The sequence below is a fragment of the Mus musculus genome, chromosome 9, assembly GCF_000001635.26.
Source record: "Mus musculus strain C57BL/6J chromosome 9, GRCm38.p6 C57BL/6J".
NCBI lineage: Eukaryota > Metazoa > Chordata > Mammalia > Rodentia > Muridae > Mus > Mus musculus.
The window spans coordinates 89353622-89369981 of record NC_000075.6 but is presented as its reverse complement, the minus strand read 5'-3'; the positions used below and the strand labels follow the sequence as shown (position 1 = coordinate 89369981).

Sequence of the window (16360 nt, the reverse complement as noted above, 5' to 3'; positions counted from 1 at the left end):
CAGAGGTGGAATGTAAGCCATTATTGCTGAAAACACCATGTACTTCATAGGGCCCTGAGAACTTGTTGTGAGACTGTGTCTGATAATTAATGTCAGCAGCTAGACCCATAAAGTCTCTCCAACATGACTGCCCAAAGACGAGCTGAACAAGGACAACAACAATAGGAACACCAAAGTGGATGGAGGAAAGACCCCAAGGACTCAGCAAAGAACTATAAGCAACTAAGTAATGGTGGGAGAAATTGTCCTACCCAGAGAAGACCACACCAGTTGGTTATTCAATACCAAATGGTCAGCCTTGAAAACATGCATAGCATACAAATGACATTATACAGATGGAGAGGGTTATATTTAAGAATATATATGTATATACATATATACACATATAACAATTACAAGAAGGAGGAGGAGGAGAAAGGAAGAAGAAGAAGAAGAAGAAGAAGAAGAAGAGGAAGAGGAAGAGGAAGAGGAAGAGGAAGAGGAAGAGGAAGAGGAAGAGGAAGGGGAGGAAGAGGAGGAGGAAGAGGAAGAAGAAGAAGGAGGAAGAGGAGGAGGAAGAGGAGGAGGAGGAGGGCTTGGAGGGAGAAAGGTAAAGTTGGAAATTATTTAATTATATTATAATTACAAAGAGAAAAGAAAACATTTTTCTTCAAAAAAAAATGAGCTCCCCCCTTTGAGCATGGAGTATGAGGACTTAGTTCAAGTTAACACATTTGATCCTCTAGACCATCTTGCTGGATCTCATGACCTTTTAAGTTAGCATCTAAGTAATAGGTTTCTTTTTTACTTTTTCACACATGCATGTCTGTATAGTCTTATTATTTGTTACCTTCCTCCTCCCTGCCCTCCCTGTTTTTCATGCTATCTTCATGTAGTTCTTCCTTTCCAAATAGTATTTTTACATGAATGAAGAAAACCACATACTATTATGTCATTGAAAGATCCATCAGATGCATCTTTAAACACTGCATTTCCATTTTCACAAGATTAGTAGAAAGTGCAGCCTTTGTAACTATTTTAGCAAAAGATGTACTGTTGCGGATAGACTTCAAATGATGTCTATAGCACATGGACACAAATCTCAAAGAATGCAACCTCAGACCAGGAAATCTTGGAAGACCCTAAATATACAGTCATCTAGCTCCTTCCTACCAGCACCATTTTATAGATGAGGAAACTAAATCAAGAGAGGAACAATGAACCTCATTCCTCAGAGCTTATTCTTGCCCAACACAATTGCAGACATCATTACTTACTGCACCTGCATTCTTTACAGTGACAGAGTCACACACACTAGCAGTCAATACGTAAAGTTAGTGCCACTCTGCCTCATACCTCTCCTGTCATCCTTGGCAGTTTGATTACCTCTTTATCTGTCTGCTCACAAAGACTTGACAGCTTTCTGCTACTGCAACATTATCCAAATAACTGGGGCTGCTGTGATAGCAATCACAGCCCACAAAACCAATGGGGAAGAAAATAGGGAGGAAGCAGATCTCCATGGGAGGGGAACTGCATAAGGACACAGGACAGCCAAGACTGAGAAGAAAGCACTTCCCTCAAGAGCCTGTGCTCTAGAAGGATGCCACAAAGGCTCTGTGTAGACATAATCTTTACAAAAGGGAACTCTTCAGATGAGTTTGAAGCCATCAGTAGATGGCATCTTGTCCTCAAAGAGATATCAAATTATCCTAGAACAGAGGATAAGTTTCCCTTTACTTACTCCAATCTCTAACAATTACATCTACTTTAGCCACAGTATTAAACTGACCTGTGCTTCTTTCCCTCCCAAGATGCACATTTTTCCCATTTTTCTCTTCTATTTCCCCCCCACTCTCCCCCCTCCTACTGTAACTTGGGTAGGAATAGTGAGAAATAACTTTATATAGCCCCAATATGGTGTTGTATAACAATCTCCTCAGAGACTAGAACATTCCATTTTACAGAAAAAAAAAAAACAACAAAAAAACAAAAAAACAAAAAACAAAAAAACCTTACCTTCCATTTTACAGAAAGGTAAACAATTCAAAATAGCCTCAGGAAGTCCCTGAAATTTACCAGATTCACTAGACCCCTTCCTGGCATACAAAACTATAAAATCCATGAATCCCTTTCAGAATACTTAAGCTGAACTACAAATTAGACTCTTAGACAATTCAAGTTGTCAGGAAGACTCGGACCCTAGGCTAGTTGCCTGAAAAAACAAAAACAAAAACAAAAACAGAGACCATCTGAGCTATCTTGAAGAGATTTGGATCAACTGAGACAACTGGAAAGGACACTCTCTAACCTGTCAAGCTGCCTGAAGGCTATGCCGTGTGCTCCATATTCCCAGCTTTTGTGAGCTGCCATCCATACTTGAGTGAGCTTTGGTGAGATATCTTTAAAATCATTTCTGCTCCTGTAAGTAACCCCTCACACATATTCCTATAATTAACCTCAATTAAACTCATGAGTCACCAAGTTGAACTTTGTTGGTATTCATACTTTAGTCTATTGTGGGATCTCTATCTGGGATGAGTAGGCAGGTGTGTTGCATCTATCCAGGAAAAATTTTGTCACACAATGTATAGTGCTGACTTGAAATTTCATTAGCCAAAAGAGTTAGTACATTATTCTTTAATTAAGCTTAATTTAAGATTTTAGGAAATGGGCAGGCATAGCCACTTTCTTGTCAAAACATCATACAATTGGGTTTATTCATTTCTGCAACTTCATTAAGATGGCTCCCAATGTCTGCCTTTCTTTACTGTTCTGGTTTTCCAACTGCATACCAGAATGGTCCCTCAAGCTCCACTTACAGCCTTAAATAGCCTCTCTAGCTTGCATCTCTAAACAACTCCATATACTTCCTGCAAAACCATTCCCAAAGGCCTGTTAACAAGGTCTCTCGGTGTCCAGTTTTATATTAGTTACTTTTCTATTTAAAAAAAAATCCAACAAGAATAAACTTAATAGAAGGATTTGTTTGGGGTCATGGTTTGAGAGTACTGTCTCTAACAAGAAAGGCACGGCAGTGGGGGTAGCTTATATCTGTTGTGGTAAGAATGTGGCTTACAGGAAACAGAAAGGAATGGTGTTACTCGGATTCTTTCCCACCCTTCCACCCTTTATTCAACCCAGAACCCCAGTATATAATTTGGTACCTCCACATTCAAGAAGGGACTTCCCATTTTAGTTGATCTGCTCAGGAAATACACTTATGGGCAGATCCAAAAGTGTGCCTCACTCATACCCCAATGCTTCGTAATATACTCAAGTTGATTAAAATTCAGCATCACAAGATTCAAACCAAAGACAATACAAGAATATGAACCTTATAAACATGAATGTGAATTCTCTCAGCCAAATATTGGTGAGTTCAATGTGCAATGTGTAAAAGAAATCATTCCCATGGCCAAGTACTATTTATTAGAAGTATGCAATTTTGATTCAACATTCAAAAACCAATTAGTGTCATCTACTGCATAACTAAAGAAAAGTCACATGATCAAATCAGTAACCAACAAAGAGCAAACAAGGGCTGAACCAAGGCCCCAGCACATAGGGCTGCTTTGTCTGGCCATAGTGGAAGGGGATACGTCTAACCATGAAGAGACTTGGTGCACCAGTGTGGGGGAATACGTGGGGGACACCCTCTCAAAGAAGGAGGATGGAGGAGTGGGAAAGGGACTCCATGAGGGGGGACTGGAGGGAGAATATAATTTGGGATGTAAATAAATATTTAAATAAAAATAAGAAAAAGAAAATGCAGCTGGCAAAGATCAAAGACTTGGTCATAATTTAAAAAATAAAAAATAAATTCAGCTGGGTGGTGGTGGCGCACGCCTTTAATCCCAGCACTCGGGGAGGCAGAGGCAGACGGATTTCTGAGTTCGAGGCCAGCCTGGTCTACAAAGTGAGTCCCAGGACAGCCAGGGCTACACAGAGAAATCCTGTCTCGAAAAACCAAAAAAAAAAAAAAAAAAAAAAAAAAAAAAAAAAAAAAACTTTAGCAAACAAGTAATAGAAGGAAATTTCCTCGATTAGATAAATGACAGCTATGAAACTCTACAGGTACCATTATATTTAATAAAGAAAACCTAGTGTGTCTTTTATCCATTCCCACTCTAGATCATCTTGAAAAGCCTAGCTAATGGAAGAAGATAAGAAAAAATAATGAAATTTATACATATCAGCATAGAAGGAACAAACTTGTCCTAATTCTCATGTGGCATAATTGTGTTAAGTCAAACAATCCAAAGGCAAAAACACACAACTCGCAAATCTAATAAGCAATGATAATAGCATTATAGCATATACTGACAAAAATTCAATTACCTTCCCACATTTTAGGGGCAACTTTTAGAATTTTAAGTTAAAAATAAACATTAGTGCACACATGCATGTACACACACACAGACACACACACACACTTAGGTATGAAAGACATCTATGAAAATAAAACAAAACACAGTAACTAGCATCAAACCCAATTGAGAAAAGCTGTAGCAGGAGAAAGGCAAAGGTATCTAGCTCTGCCACTTCTACTCATCACTGTGTCACAGTTTCTAGGACAAATGATCAAGATAAAGAAATGGAAGGCATCTAGGCTGAAAGGGAAGAAGTAAAGCCATTCCTACCTGCAAATGACACAATAGTGCATACGTAGAAAATTTAAAAATCTACATAAATGCATACACAGAGGCCTATTATGATGGGTCCATGACTCCAGTGAAGTTTTGAAATATGAGACATATGTACAAAAATTATTATTCTACACAGTTGAAATGATGAAAATGAAATCATTTTTCTGCAAAAGGCAATGCAAAAATAAAGTTTAACAACCCTATTTGGAAATGTCATTAAAAAGAATGAAATGCTTAGTAATAAATGTAATGAAAGAAATGAAAAATGTACGTCCTAAAACCATAAAACAGCACTGAGGACAGGGATCTAGAGAAAGGTCCTCATGGTTGTATGCATGGCACTATCTACGCTATTTCTCACCACTATATAATTCCACTTTAATAAAATGCCCAAACTTGGAGAACATAATGACAGGAAGTAAATTAGTAATTGTCAGGGGCTCAGCTGAGAGGAAAATAGTTAATAATTTTTAAAACGGTTTATTAGTGTCATGAAGACATTTTGGAATTAGTGATGGTAGCTTCAAAATTTATAATTATACCTTCACCTTCAAACCACTGTATTATATACTATGAAAGAGCAAAATTCATATTATGTGAGTTTAATTTAGCAAAAGGCTATTGAACACCCCATCATTAGGAAAATAAGACTTTTAATCAGGATTAGATGCACTCCATGGTGTAAGAGCAGCTAAAATTAAAAATAAGCAATACCAACTGCTGGTGGACACACAGAACTCTGAACTCTCCTATGTTGCTGATGGTTTTGATAAATGATACAGTCACTCTGCAAAATGGCTTGTCCCTCTTTATAAAATTAAGAATATGCGTAGTAGGGTTTAGTGATGCACACCTGTAATCATGCTGCTTTGGAGGAGAATCACAAATATCAGCCTGGTCTGGGCCACACAATGAGACCCTGTCTCAAAAGCAAATACTATAATAAATGATCAAGAAATCCCAATCCTGCACACTTGCCCTAAATTAAATATGTTTGTACAAAAGTATGTACATAAATTATGTGGACTTGTGCAAATTTAGTCATTAGGTGATGATAAAATAGTTAAATCTGAAGACTGTCTAGTGTAATTTTGGAAAATGTTTGGACAATATTTTAGATATTTTTTACTTCTTCATTGCCTTGGTCATTCCTTGTACAATTCCCAATAGATGAGTACTGGGAATTCTTTAAAAGATTTTTTATCTCTTATCTTCAATGTCTTTATCTCCCTGTGTTACATTCAAAATAATTTTCCCATAAATACCTTCCAGTTCACTGATTCTTTTATCAGCTCAGACTAATCAGTCTTATCTATCAGCTGAATTAAGATCAAAAGTAAAGTTACAGTTTTATAAAAGGGTGTCATAGTAACTCATTCTATTCATGCTTCTTCATTTATTTCTTTTTAATGAAATTCACTGTGACATTTTCATACCTGCATATAATGTGCTTTGATTATTCACCCCATTGCCCTCCTTTATCTCCCTTCCTCCATCTACTTCATAAAAACTTTCAACATTTTCATTGTATAATCTTTTCCTTGGAGCAATACCTAATGACCCCTTTTGTGATGACAAATTGTCTTTTGTACTTTTCAATGTTCTAATCATAAGCATAAGTACTCCAGGGCTACTGGAAAGTTTCCTGGTAAAATATTTTTCCACATTTGCTTTGCCACAGCCTTAAGAGTTTTATCTTCTTTATTTCAGGTGTATAATCATTTTTCTCCTTGGTTTTTGTTGTTGTTGTTGTTTGTTTGTTTGTTTGTTTTTGTTTGCACCAGGTGGGATGTGTTCGCTGCTACAACACTCACACGAAGCATGCAGATGTAGGCTTGCACTGTAGCATGTATATGCTTGCATTTCAGATTCCTCTACAAATTACCCTCTTGTTAAAGCCCTGAGCATAGCATTTCAGTTTTCGAGTGTTCCTTTCAAAGTATAGTGCCTGACCTGAGCAGACTGGTCCAACAGATAAAAGGCTGAAAACACCCCCTTTCCTTACCAGTGGCTCTCAGCCTTCCTAATTCTCCAATCCTTTAGTACTGTTACGTTGTGATGACCCCCAACCAGGAAATTATTTCATTGCTACTTCAGAACTGTCATTTTGTTACTGTTATGAATTGTATACAAACACCTAATATGCAACCGCCACAGGTTGAGAATCACTGCTTTAAGTGAAAGGTTGGTTTTTGTGTCATGGGCTTGGGTTTGATTTTTTTTCCTATTTATCCTAATGTTAATTTGGACTCTCAGCCTTCCCTTACTTGGTGATTTCTGTAGATCCTATGCTGAGGGAAATATTTCCAAGATTGGATATATGCTTAGATTTTTCAAAACCTAGTTTAATAAGGGTTCTTAAATGCTTTAATCTCCATTCTAGCCCACCAGAGGTAATGGAAAGAAAAGGTTAATATGGCAATGAAGGATGTGGACCTGTTTAGAAATAGTTTTTGGGAGGTGATTCCAATCTTCATGGTCAGGATATCAGCAATTTAGTTCCTATGAATCAGTAGCAGTAGCTCAATCCACTCACAAACACCATCCATGATTCAGCAATGGCAGTTCAATCCAGAAGAATCCAGAAGCAATGGCTCTGCCAATTGGCCCAAGTCAGCGGAAGTTGCAAGACGCCACAAGAATACCACCACAGGTTTCATTGGTGCTTTTCTCTCTAAAAAGTCATGACAAACAATGATCAATGATCAGAAAAGAAGGCAAGGCAGTCCAATGCCACAGCATCATCAGTGAAGACCAATGTCAGCAAAGCCCAATGAAGACCTGCAAAGAGTGGCAAGGCAAACCAGTGCCACACAGCATTGTCCACTGTCTGTTGGGTAATATTTATACCCTTCCCAAACATCACATGTTTTCTCAAGCATCAGCTCTAGCAACACATCACATCCCCTTTGTCCAGGCAGCTTCCAAAAAAGCACCTCATGTCTGTTCTCAGCAAAATATCCTCCCACATGTCTGCTTCAGAAAAACATCCTCTCATAAGACAGTTTACAATCACATGACACAACAAAGAAGCCAGAAACTTCCACTTCAATTGGGGATTGCACATCTGGAAGAAAATGATCAGTGCTCCAACCCAACATGTTTCTGTGCTTTTATGATGTGAATTTCATCCTATGTTGACAGGGAAAACTAAAGACAATTTTTTCTTCCTAAAATTCTTTTTGTTTAAAAGAAATATTTCAAATTTCTACAGTTTTACAAATAGATAGGTGTGGCAAGATTTTCCAAGCTCCAATTACATTATAATATTAATGCAGCAGAACGACTATGATTGGACAGGGAAAGGGGAGGCAGAGCAAAGAGTTGTAGGGACAGAGAGTGACTCAGAGAAGAGAGAGGGAGAAGCCAAGATGAAGGTGAACAGACAGGAAGAAGATCCTGATCCCTTGTGGTTTTAAATAACCACAGGTAGTTATGATATCATAAAGGATAGAATAATTGGGATAATTTATCTAATCTAGGTGGGCAGCTTTTATCATTATCAATTGGTTCTGAAATTATTGTATTGACATCTTGTGAATTGAGAATGTATTGATACATAAATCTGATTGGTTAATTGTAGAAAAAAAGAATTCTTTTTGTTTGTTGTTAACAATAAGAATGCAATATCATTCTCTTTATGAGAGACCTAAGGAATACAAAATTATAGATTGTAAAATGTAAATATTCCCCTTAACATTTCTGCTGCCTTTTAGAGGAAGCAAGCACTCATGATCTGGTGTGTTGTTCTGATTCTACAGTCTACTGTATTTTCATATATACATAAGGAATATGAATATATATTTTATAATGTAATGCCAGCCTCTATACAGTCTACTAAAACCTCATTTCTAAACAACACATTTTAGCATACACTGAATCATTATTCATCAAGTTGCCTCATTCTCTTTTATTGTGGCACTGGGAATCTAATGTAGAGCCTCATACATGAAAGGCAAGCTCTCCACCACTGACCTATGCTCTCAGCCTTCCCTTATCTTTTTAAGTACTGTAGTATAATTACAACCAATACCTATGTACTGGCTGGTTTTATGTGTCAACTTGACACAGGCTGGAGATATCACTGACAAAGGAGCTTCAGCTAGGAAAGTGCCTCCATGAGAGGCATTTTCTCAATTAGTGATCAAGGGGAGAGGGCCCCTTGTGGGTGGGACCATCTCTGGGCTGGTAGTCTTGGGTTTTATAAGAAACCAAGCTGAGCAAGCCAGGGGAAGCAAGCCAATAAAGAACATCCCTCCATAGCTTCTGCATCAGCTCCTGCTTTCTGACCTGCTTGAGTTCTAGTCCTGACTTCCTTTGGTGATGAACAGCAGTATGGAAGTGTAAGCTGAATACACCCTTTCCTCCCCAACTTGCTTCTTGGTCATGATGTTTGTGCAGGAATAGACACCCTGACTAAGGCAAATTTGTACCAGCATAGTGGGGTATTCCTGTGACAACCTGACCATGTTTTGGGGAGGACTGTGGAAGGACTTTGGAATTTTGGACTAGAAGATCCATTCAGTGTTAAGAGCTCTGTGGGATGTCATGTAGAAGCTTGGAAGATAATGTTGAGAACAGTGTAGAAGATGGAGGCCTGGCTTGAGAAATTTCAGAGGGAAAACTAAAGATTCTTTTCAGGGCCATTGCTATTTTGATTGTGAAGATTCTGCGGTTCTAGTTAGCTGGGGCTGAAAAATCAGCTGTGATTAACAAGATACCAGAACTACTAAAGTGAAACCTTTGCATTACTGGAACTGTTGATGCTGGTTAGCTGCAGCTAAAAAATTAGTGGTGATTAAGAAGAGACCACCATCGTTGAGGTGACATCTTCTGGGAAGTGTTTTCTGAAAGCACAAAGAGCATGTATTCCAGAGATAGCCAAGGTCATACCTTCTGATGCAGTGGGACTTGGTAATGTGTAAGAGTTATCCAGGTGGTACTGGTTTTGAAGGCATGAAGGGGTCATGCAGAGCAGCTGAAGCTCTGCACTGTGAGAGGCCATGGAAGGCCATTGGTGAAGGTGCAGCCTCAGTTGCAATTGAGGGCCCAGGACTGAAGGGGTCATGCACTATTTTGGAGATGCCCGGACCATGAGATGACCATCAAGAACAGCAGCAGCAGCGGGAGTACAGGCAGCTGGATCCTAGAAGACAACGTGTGTGCTACAAAGGGCATGGCTGGAGAAGTGACCCAAGCACTTGGAGGAGCCCAGAAAATTGTGAGTTGGATCCCAGACATTGGATAGTTGGAGAATGATTTTTGCTTTTGATTGTGACTGTGCCCTGAAATTTTTCCCTCTCGAAGGAAGAAAGTATTTTAGTGGAGCCCACATTTAAGAGAGTTTGAATTTTAAAAGATATTGGACATTTTAAAGGGATTGAACTTTTAATATGTAAAGACTTTTGGGACTTTTAAAGTTATTTAGATATTGGGGATGAATAAGAAACTAAGGGTTGAGGCTTAATAGTGATGTGTTTGTGTGTCAAGTTGACAAGGGGTCAATTGTACTGGCTGGTTTTGTGTGTCAACTTGACACAGGATGGAGTTATCACAGAGAAAGGAGCTTCAGCTGGAGAAGGGCCTCCATGAGATCCAGCTGTGGGGCATTTTCTCAATTAGTGATCAAGGGGGGAAGGCCCCTAGTGGGTGGGACCATCTCTGGGCTGGTAGTCTTGGGTTTTATTTATTTATTTATTTTTGTTTTTTTGAGACAGGGTTTCTCTGTATAACCCTGGCTGTCCTGGAACTCACTTTGTAGACCAGGCTGGCCTCGAACTCAGAAAACCCGCCTGCCTCTGCCTCCCAAGTGCTGGGATTAAAGGCGTGCACCACCACCGCCTGGCTGTCTTGGGTTTTATAAGAAAGCAAGCTGAGCAAGCCAGGGCAAGCAAGCCAGGGGAAGCAAGCCAGTGAAGAACATCCCTCCATAGCTTCTACATAGGCTCCTGCTTTATGACCTGCTTGAGTTCTAGTCCTGACTTCCTTTGGTGATGAACAGCAGTATGGAAGTGTAAGCCAAATAAACCCTTTCCTCCCCAACTTGGTTCTTTGTCATGATGTTTGTGCAGGAATAGAAACCCTGACGAAGACAACCTATAACAATGACACTATATTAAGGATCTATCCAAAACACTTTATATTATTGATTCCCTTAGCTCTTAGAGTTACCTTCTAAGATAAATAAAATCATTAGATTTATTCTATAGATGAAGAGGTTGGGTAATTTTCCTCACCATGATGGCAATGACTGTAAATTCCGGTAGCTTCTATACCGAAACAGGTTTTTTAATTCCTAGGCTTCACTCTTTAATGATGTACATATTTGGTGATGTATTTAAACAGCTCCGTACTACAGAGACTTTAAATTGTTCTAATTTTTCTCTATTATAAACAAGGCTGTAATTAGCATCTTTCTACATGGAATCAAGATTTCCAGTCTTTTCCTTTATAGCTTCTGAGTTCCCATCTCATATGGGAAGGACTCTTGCTCTCCAGGTTATAAATAATCCTCTTTCACTTTCTTCTATAACTTTTATGGTTCTATTTTATTCATTTAGCACCCAAGACCCCCTGGAATTTATTTTGATGTATGGCATTGTTTAGTCATCTAATTTGATTATCTTCCATATGGACAGCTGGTTGTCGCAATGTCATTCTTGAACAGTCTATCTTTTCTTGGCTGGGAAAATATTTCCCAGGAAAATCTTTAAGAATTAAAAATGTCTTATATCAACACATTATGCTTAATCAACTTGAGAAGTATAAACACAAAATGGCTCATTAAACATACAGAAGATCCAGTTAATATGATGGGAAAAGTAGGGACAGAAAGTAGGGATTTTCCCCCATCTTTTTCATAAAAAATGCACTCAGTGAATCTTTCTAATGGGAACATTCTGCTTTTAATGCAGTTACTGGCTCTGCCCATTAGCAATAAATGGTAAGGAACTCCCTCCCTTTGGTGTCTCTGCTTCCTTGTTTCTGAAAGTGTGTGGTAGGAGTAACTTACTGTAGTAACTTAGTAACTTACTGTAAAGATTTGGCTCCTGTGTTTTGCTAAGTAACCAAAGTGTTTCCAAGGCTGGTCTATTCTTAAGCCCCAAGTCATCATGTGATGCAGCCACTTCTACTACTCAAGAACATTTGCTTTCACGGGACATTGTACAATGTTCTCAGTGGATCTTGGGTTTCAAGGACAGATTTCTAAAAATAAATGTAAAGATTATTGGAAAAAATAATAAGAAGAACCCATTTGCTTTTCTTTTATGGACTTTTCTGCATTCTGCTCTGTCATCTTCTTTGAAATCTAATCTATCTCACTCCCTACAGAAGAGAAAGTAGATATTATCTTCTGTAAACTTCCTGCTCCCAAACTCCCTGGTGTTGTCTTCCTTCCACAGGCCCTTATATCCAAATGGATGCCTGCACATTCTACCTTCACTTTGACCTTTCTTGATCAATATTCCCATCCCTCTCTATCTCCTTAGCCTTTCACCTTTTCTATTGGATTCCCTTTAATCATGTATGAAGTACACACTATTCAAACAATCATCACAGCGAAGCTCTCCCTTGGTAACACAAGCCCGTGCCTTTTATTCTTCCCTTCATAGATAAATTAGAACTGCATGCTAGCTGTATTAATATTTTTCTCCATGGATATCCCAGGCTACTATCATAGGGCTATTTTCCCCATCTCTAAATTTACTTCGGAATGATCAAGAAGCTCCTCCTGCTTATTGCCACACCCACTCTTTGGTGCTTATTTGCTTGATCTCTTGGTTGCCTTATACTTAGGACTATTTCTTCCTTCTCAACATTTATGCTTATCTTGTATTTCATGACAGCACACTTCTCTGGAGTGTTTTTGTTTGTTTGTTCTGTGCTAGGGAATCCAGAGCCTCATGTATACTAGGCAAGCACTTGGCCACATCTCTAGGCATTTTCTACAGTCACTTTTCTTTTCTTTCTTTTTTTTTTTTCTAGATATATTTACTGACTCTTTTGTGCCCTTCCCACATTATTTTTTTTTAATTTAGTAAATTTACATTTATGGCTTTATTCAATGATAAAAAAGATTTTTCTTGAATCTTGAAACATCATCACTATCAGATACTTCTCAGAGCACAGAGACAGGGAAATAGAATCTTCCCTGTTACTCAACTCAGGTGATAAACTGTGTGGGAGGATGCCGCTCTAACCTGGTGGGACTTACAAGACAACCCTGGTCCACAGTGCTAGGCTATTTTATTTGCATGAAGCACACTGCTCCTTATACTGAATGATTACTCTCAAAGTAGAACCTCAGAGAAGGTTCTCACTTAAAATAAGTAACTTTCAAAAGGTGAAGCTAAGAACTCCAAGGAAGTCAGGTTCCTTAAATAAAAGAAAACCCAGATAATTTCATCCTCATCTTCACTCTCTACTCCATCATCTGTTAAAATGACCAGGTACCAATGTTGTTCTATGCTTTGCCTCATGCCAAGCATTCTCTGTCTTATTCCCTTTTTTATTACATTTTTATTAGATACTTTATTTATTTACATTTCAAATGCTACCCCAAAAGTTCCCTATACCCTCCCCACCCACTCCCACTTCTTAGCCCTGGCATCCCCTTGTACTGGGGCATATAAAGTTTGCAAGACCTAAGGGCCTCTCTTCCCAATGATGGCCTACTAGGCCATCTTCTGCTACATATGCAGCTAGAGACATGAGCTCTGGGAGTACTGGTTAGTTCATATTGTTGTTCCACCTATAGGGCTGCAGAACCCTTGGGTAGTTTCTCTAGATCCTCCATTGGGGGCTCTGTGTTCCATCCTATAGATGACTGTGAGCATCCACTTCTGTATTTGCCAGGCACTGGCATAGTCTCACACAAGACAGCTATATCGGGGTCCTTTCAGCAAAATCTTGCTGGCATATGTAATAGTGTCTGGGTTTGGTGGCTGATTATGGAATGGATCCCTGGGCATAGCAGCCTTATTTATAATAGCCAGAACATGGAAAGAACCCAGATGTCCCTCAACAGAGGAATGAATACAGAAAATGTGGTACATTTACACAATGGAGTACTACTCAGCTATTAAAAACAATGAATTTATAAAATTCTTGGGCAAATGGATGTATCTGGAGGATATCATTGTTAGTGAGGTAACTCAATCACGAAAGAAGCCACTTGCTATGCACTCACTGATAAGTGGATATTAGACCAGATACCTAGAATACCCAAGATACAATTTGCAAAACACAAGGAAATCAAGAAGAAGGAAAACCAATGTGTGGATACTTCATTCCTCCTTAGAATAGGGAACAAAATAACCCGTGGAAGGAGTTACAGAGACAAAGTCTGTTTTATTCCTGAATATCTCCTGAGGCCATTCACTTCTCTTCAACTTCATAGTTGCCACTCCAGCTGTATCATCACATCTCAGTTATACTTCACAGTTACCTTCCAGTTGGTTTCCTGACCACCTCTTTCCGCTGTTCTGTGCAGTCTGATTCTGTAGTCAGGGTAATTAATTTGATCCTTTTATTTATTTTTGTCCATCAATGATTCCTCATTACTCTTACAACATACTTTAGAGTTTTATGAATCATATGGCTTATGATACTTGCCACACCACCATTATCTTCTAGCATTTCCACTTCTATCAGCTCAAATACATACACACACGAGCACACAGAGAGAAAGAGAAAGACAGACAGACAGACAGACAGACAGACAGACACAGAGACAGACAGAGACACAGAATATACACTGAACATGTTTTAATTCTCAAAATATCTGTTTTGGCCTATACTTTGTTCTCTCTCCATGGAACACTCTCTATGCAGGCTTAGGTTCACCATGGTCCCAACTACCTTCTTCCCAACTCAGACTTCAGACTTCCAAGCAACAACTCATTCTCAAATCTTCCCTGGGTTTTTTTTCAAAAGCTCCTGTGCCAACCTTTATCTTCCTTTACTGGGAATAATCCCTCTATAATAATTATGAGTGTTTTTTTTCTGTAACCAAAAATTCATGATCACTCTACTTTCCAAATAGTATAATAGATAATGATTCCTAATTTATCTTTACATTGTCCCCTCAAGTTCCTCAGAAATTTCCAATTTTTCTAGCCAACTTGTCTGGATTCCAACATAGCTCAGAAAACTGGAACCCCAGATTCAAAAAGAGATCATTTGCTTCATAGGAATATAGAGAGTTTGGTAGAGGAAATCACACAACACTCCCCTCTGACCTTCACAGATGCATACTTGCTGATATATATGCATATACACTCACACACATGTATATCCATACATACAAAATAAATAAACAAACAAGTAAATAAATAAATCTTTAAGAAAGAAAGAGTTTGCTTAAATTAAAACCATGATATCTTAACCAGAGTGTTTGGTCAAAATTAAGAGAAACAGATAATTAATAGTCTTTAAAAAGAGATGGCTATCAACACTTACCAAAATTAATTCTATTTAAAGTGACAACAGATGCCATTAATAAAATAATTTATATTTAAGAATATTTATAGGCACTTGAAATATGCATAACCTCTTACCATTTCACAGATGAATATTTATTTAACTCCAGCTATGACAATTGCTCAATCTATTGCTGTCACTCAGTCGCATGTTCATAGACTCAGGACTCTTGGGCAAGAAACATTTGGAGTACATAAATCAAAAAGAAAAGAAACAAAACAAAAAACAAAGAAACAAAACCAACCAAAAAAAACCTCTTAAGGCCTTAAACCCTTTGCTTTCTCAGCCACAACACTGGGCATCCTATTTCTGTATATTACCCAGCAGTTTTCTTTGACATATTAACAAGCAACATCATATTTTCCCAATGTCATTCAATTTAGCTGAGACTAATGTCTGAATAAACAGCATCTATATGGCTGTCCCTTTTTTTTTTCATATTTTAATGTATTTATTCATTATAGTAAATCACTGAATAACACATTGGATTGATATTTTATTTTTTTTTCCATTTTTTATTAGGTATTTAACTCATTTACATTTCCAATGCTATACCAAAAGTCCCCCATATCCACCCACCCCCACTCCCCTGCCCACCCACTCCCCCTTTTTGGCCCTGGTATTCCCCTGTACTGGGGCATATAAAGTTTGCAAGTCCAATGGGCCTCTCTTTCCAGTGATGGCCGACTAGGCCATCTTTTGATATATATGCAGCTAGAGTCAAGAGCTCCGGGGTACTGGTTAGCTCATAATGTTGTTCCACCTATAGGGTTGCAGATCCCTTTAGCTCCTTGGCTACTTTCTCTAGCTCCTCCATTGGGAGCCCTATGATCCATCCATTAGCTGACTGTGAGCATCCACTTCTGTGTTTGCTGGGCCCCGGCATAGTCTCACAAGAGACAGCTACATCTGCGTCCTTTCAATAAAATCTTGCTAGTGTATGCAATGGTGTCAGCGTTTGGATGCTGATTATGGGGTGGATCCCTGGCTATGGCAGTCTCTACATGGTCCATCCTTTCATCTCAGCTCCAAACTCCGTCTCTGTAACTCCTTCCATGGGTGTTTTGTTCCCAAATCTAAGGAGGGGCATAGTGTCCACACTTCAGTCTTCATTCTCCTTGAGTTTCATGTGTTTAGCAAATTATATCTTATATCTTGGGTATCCTAGGTTTGGGGCTAATATCCACTTATCAGTGAATACATATTGTGTGAGTTTCTTTGTGAATGTGTTACCTCACTCAGGATGATGC

At 38.6% G+C, this 16360-nt stretch overlaps 1 long non-coding RNA gene across 1 annotated transcript; it reads right to left on the bottom strand.

The window, feature by feature from the left end:
* Positions 1-4051: 4051 nt before the first annotated feature.
* Positions 4052-15544, bottom strand: Gm40543. Its single transcript, XR_870988.2, has 2 exons — positions 11662-15544; positions 4052-7302 (listed from the first exon to the last, which is right to left on the bottom strand). It is a non-coding gene; the product is annotated as a predicted gene, 40543 (long non-coding RNA).
* Positions 15545-16360: the final 816 nt, after the last annotated feature.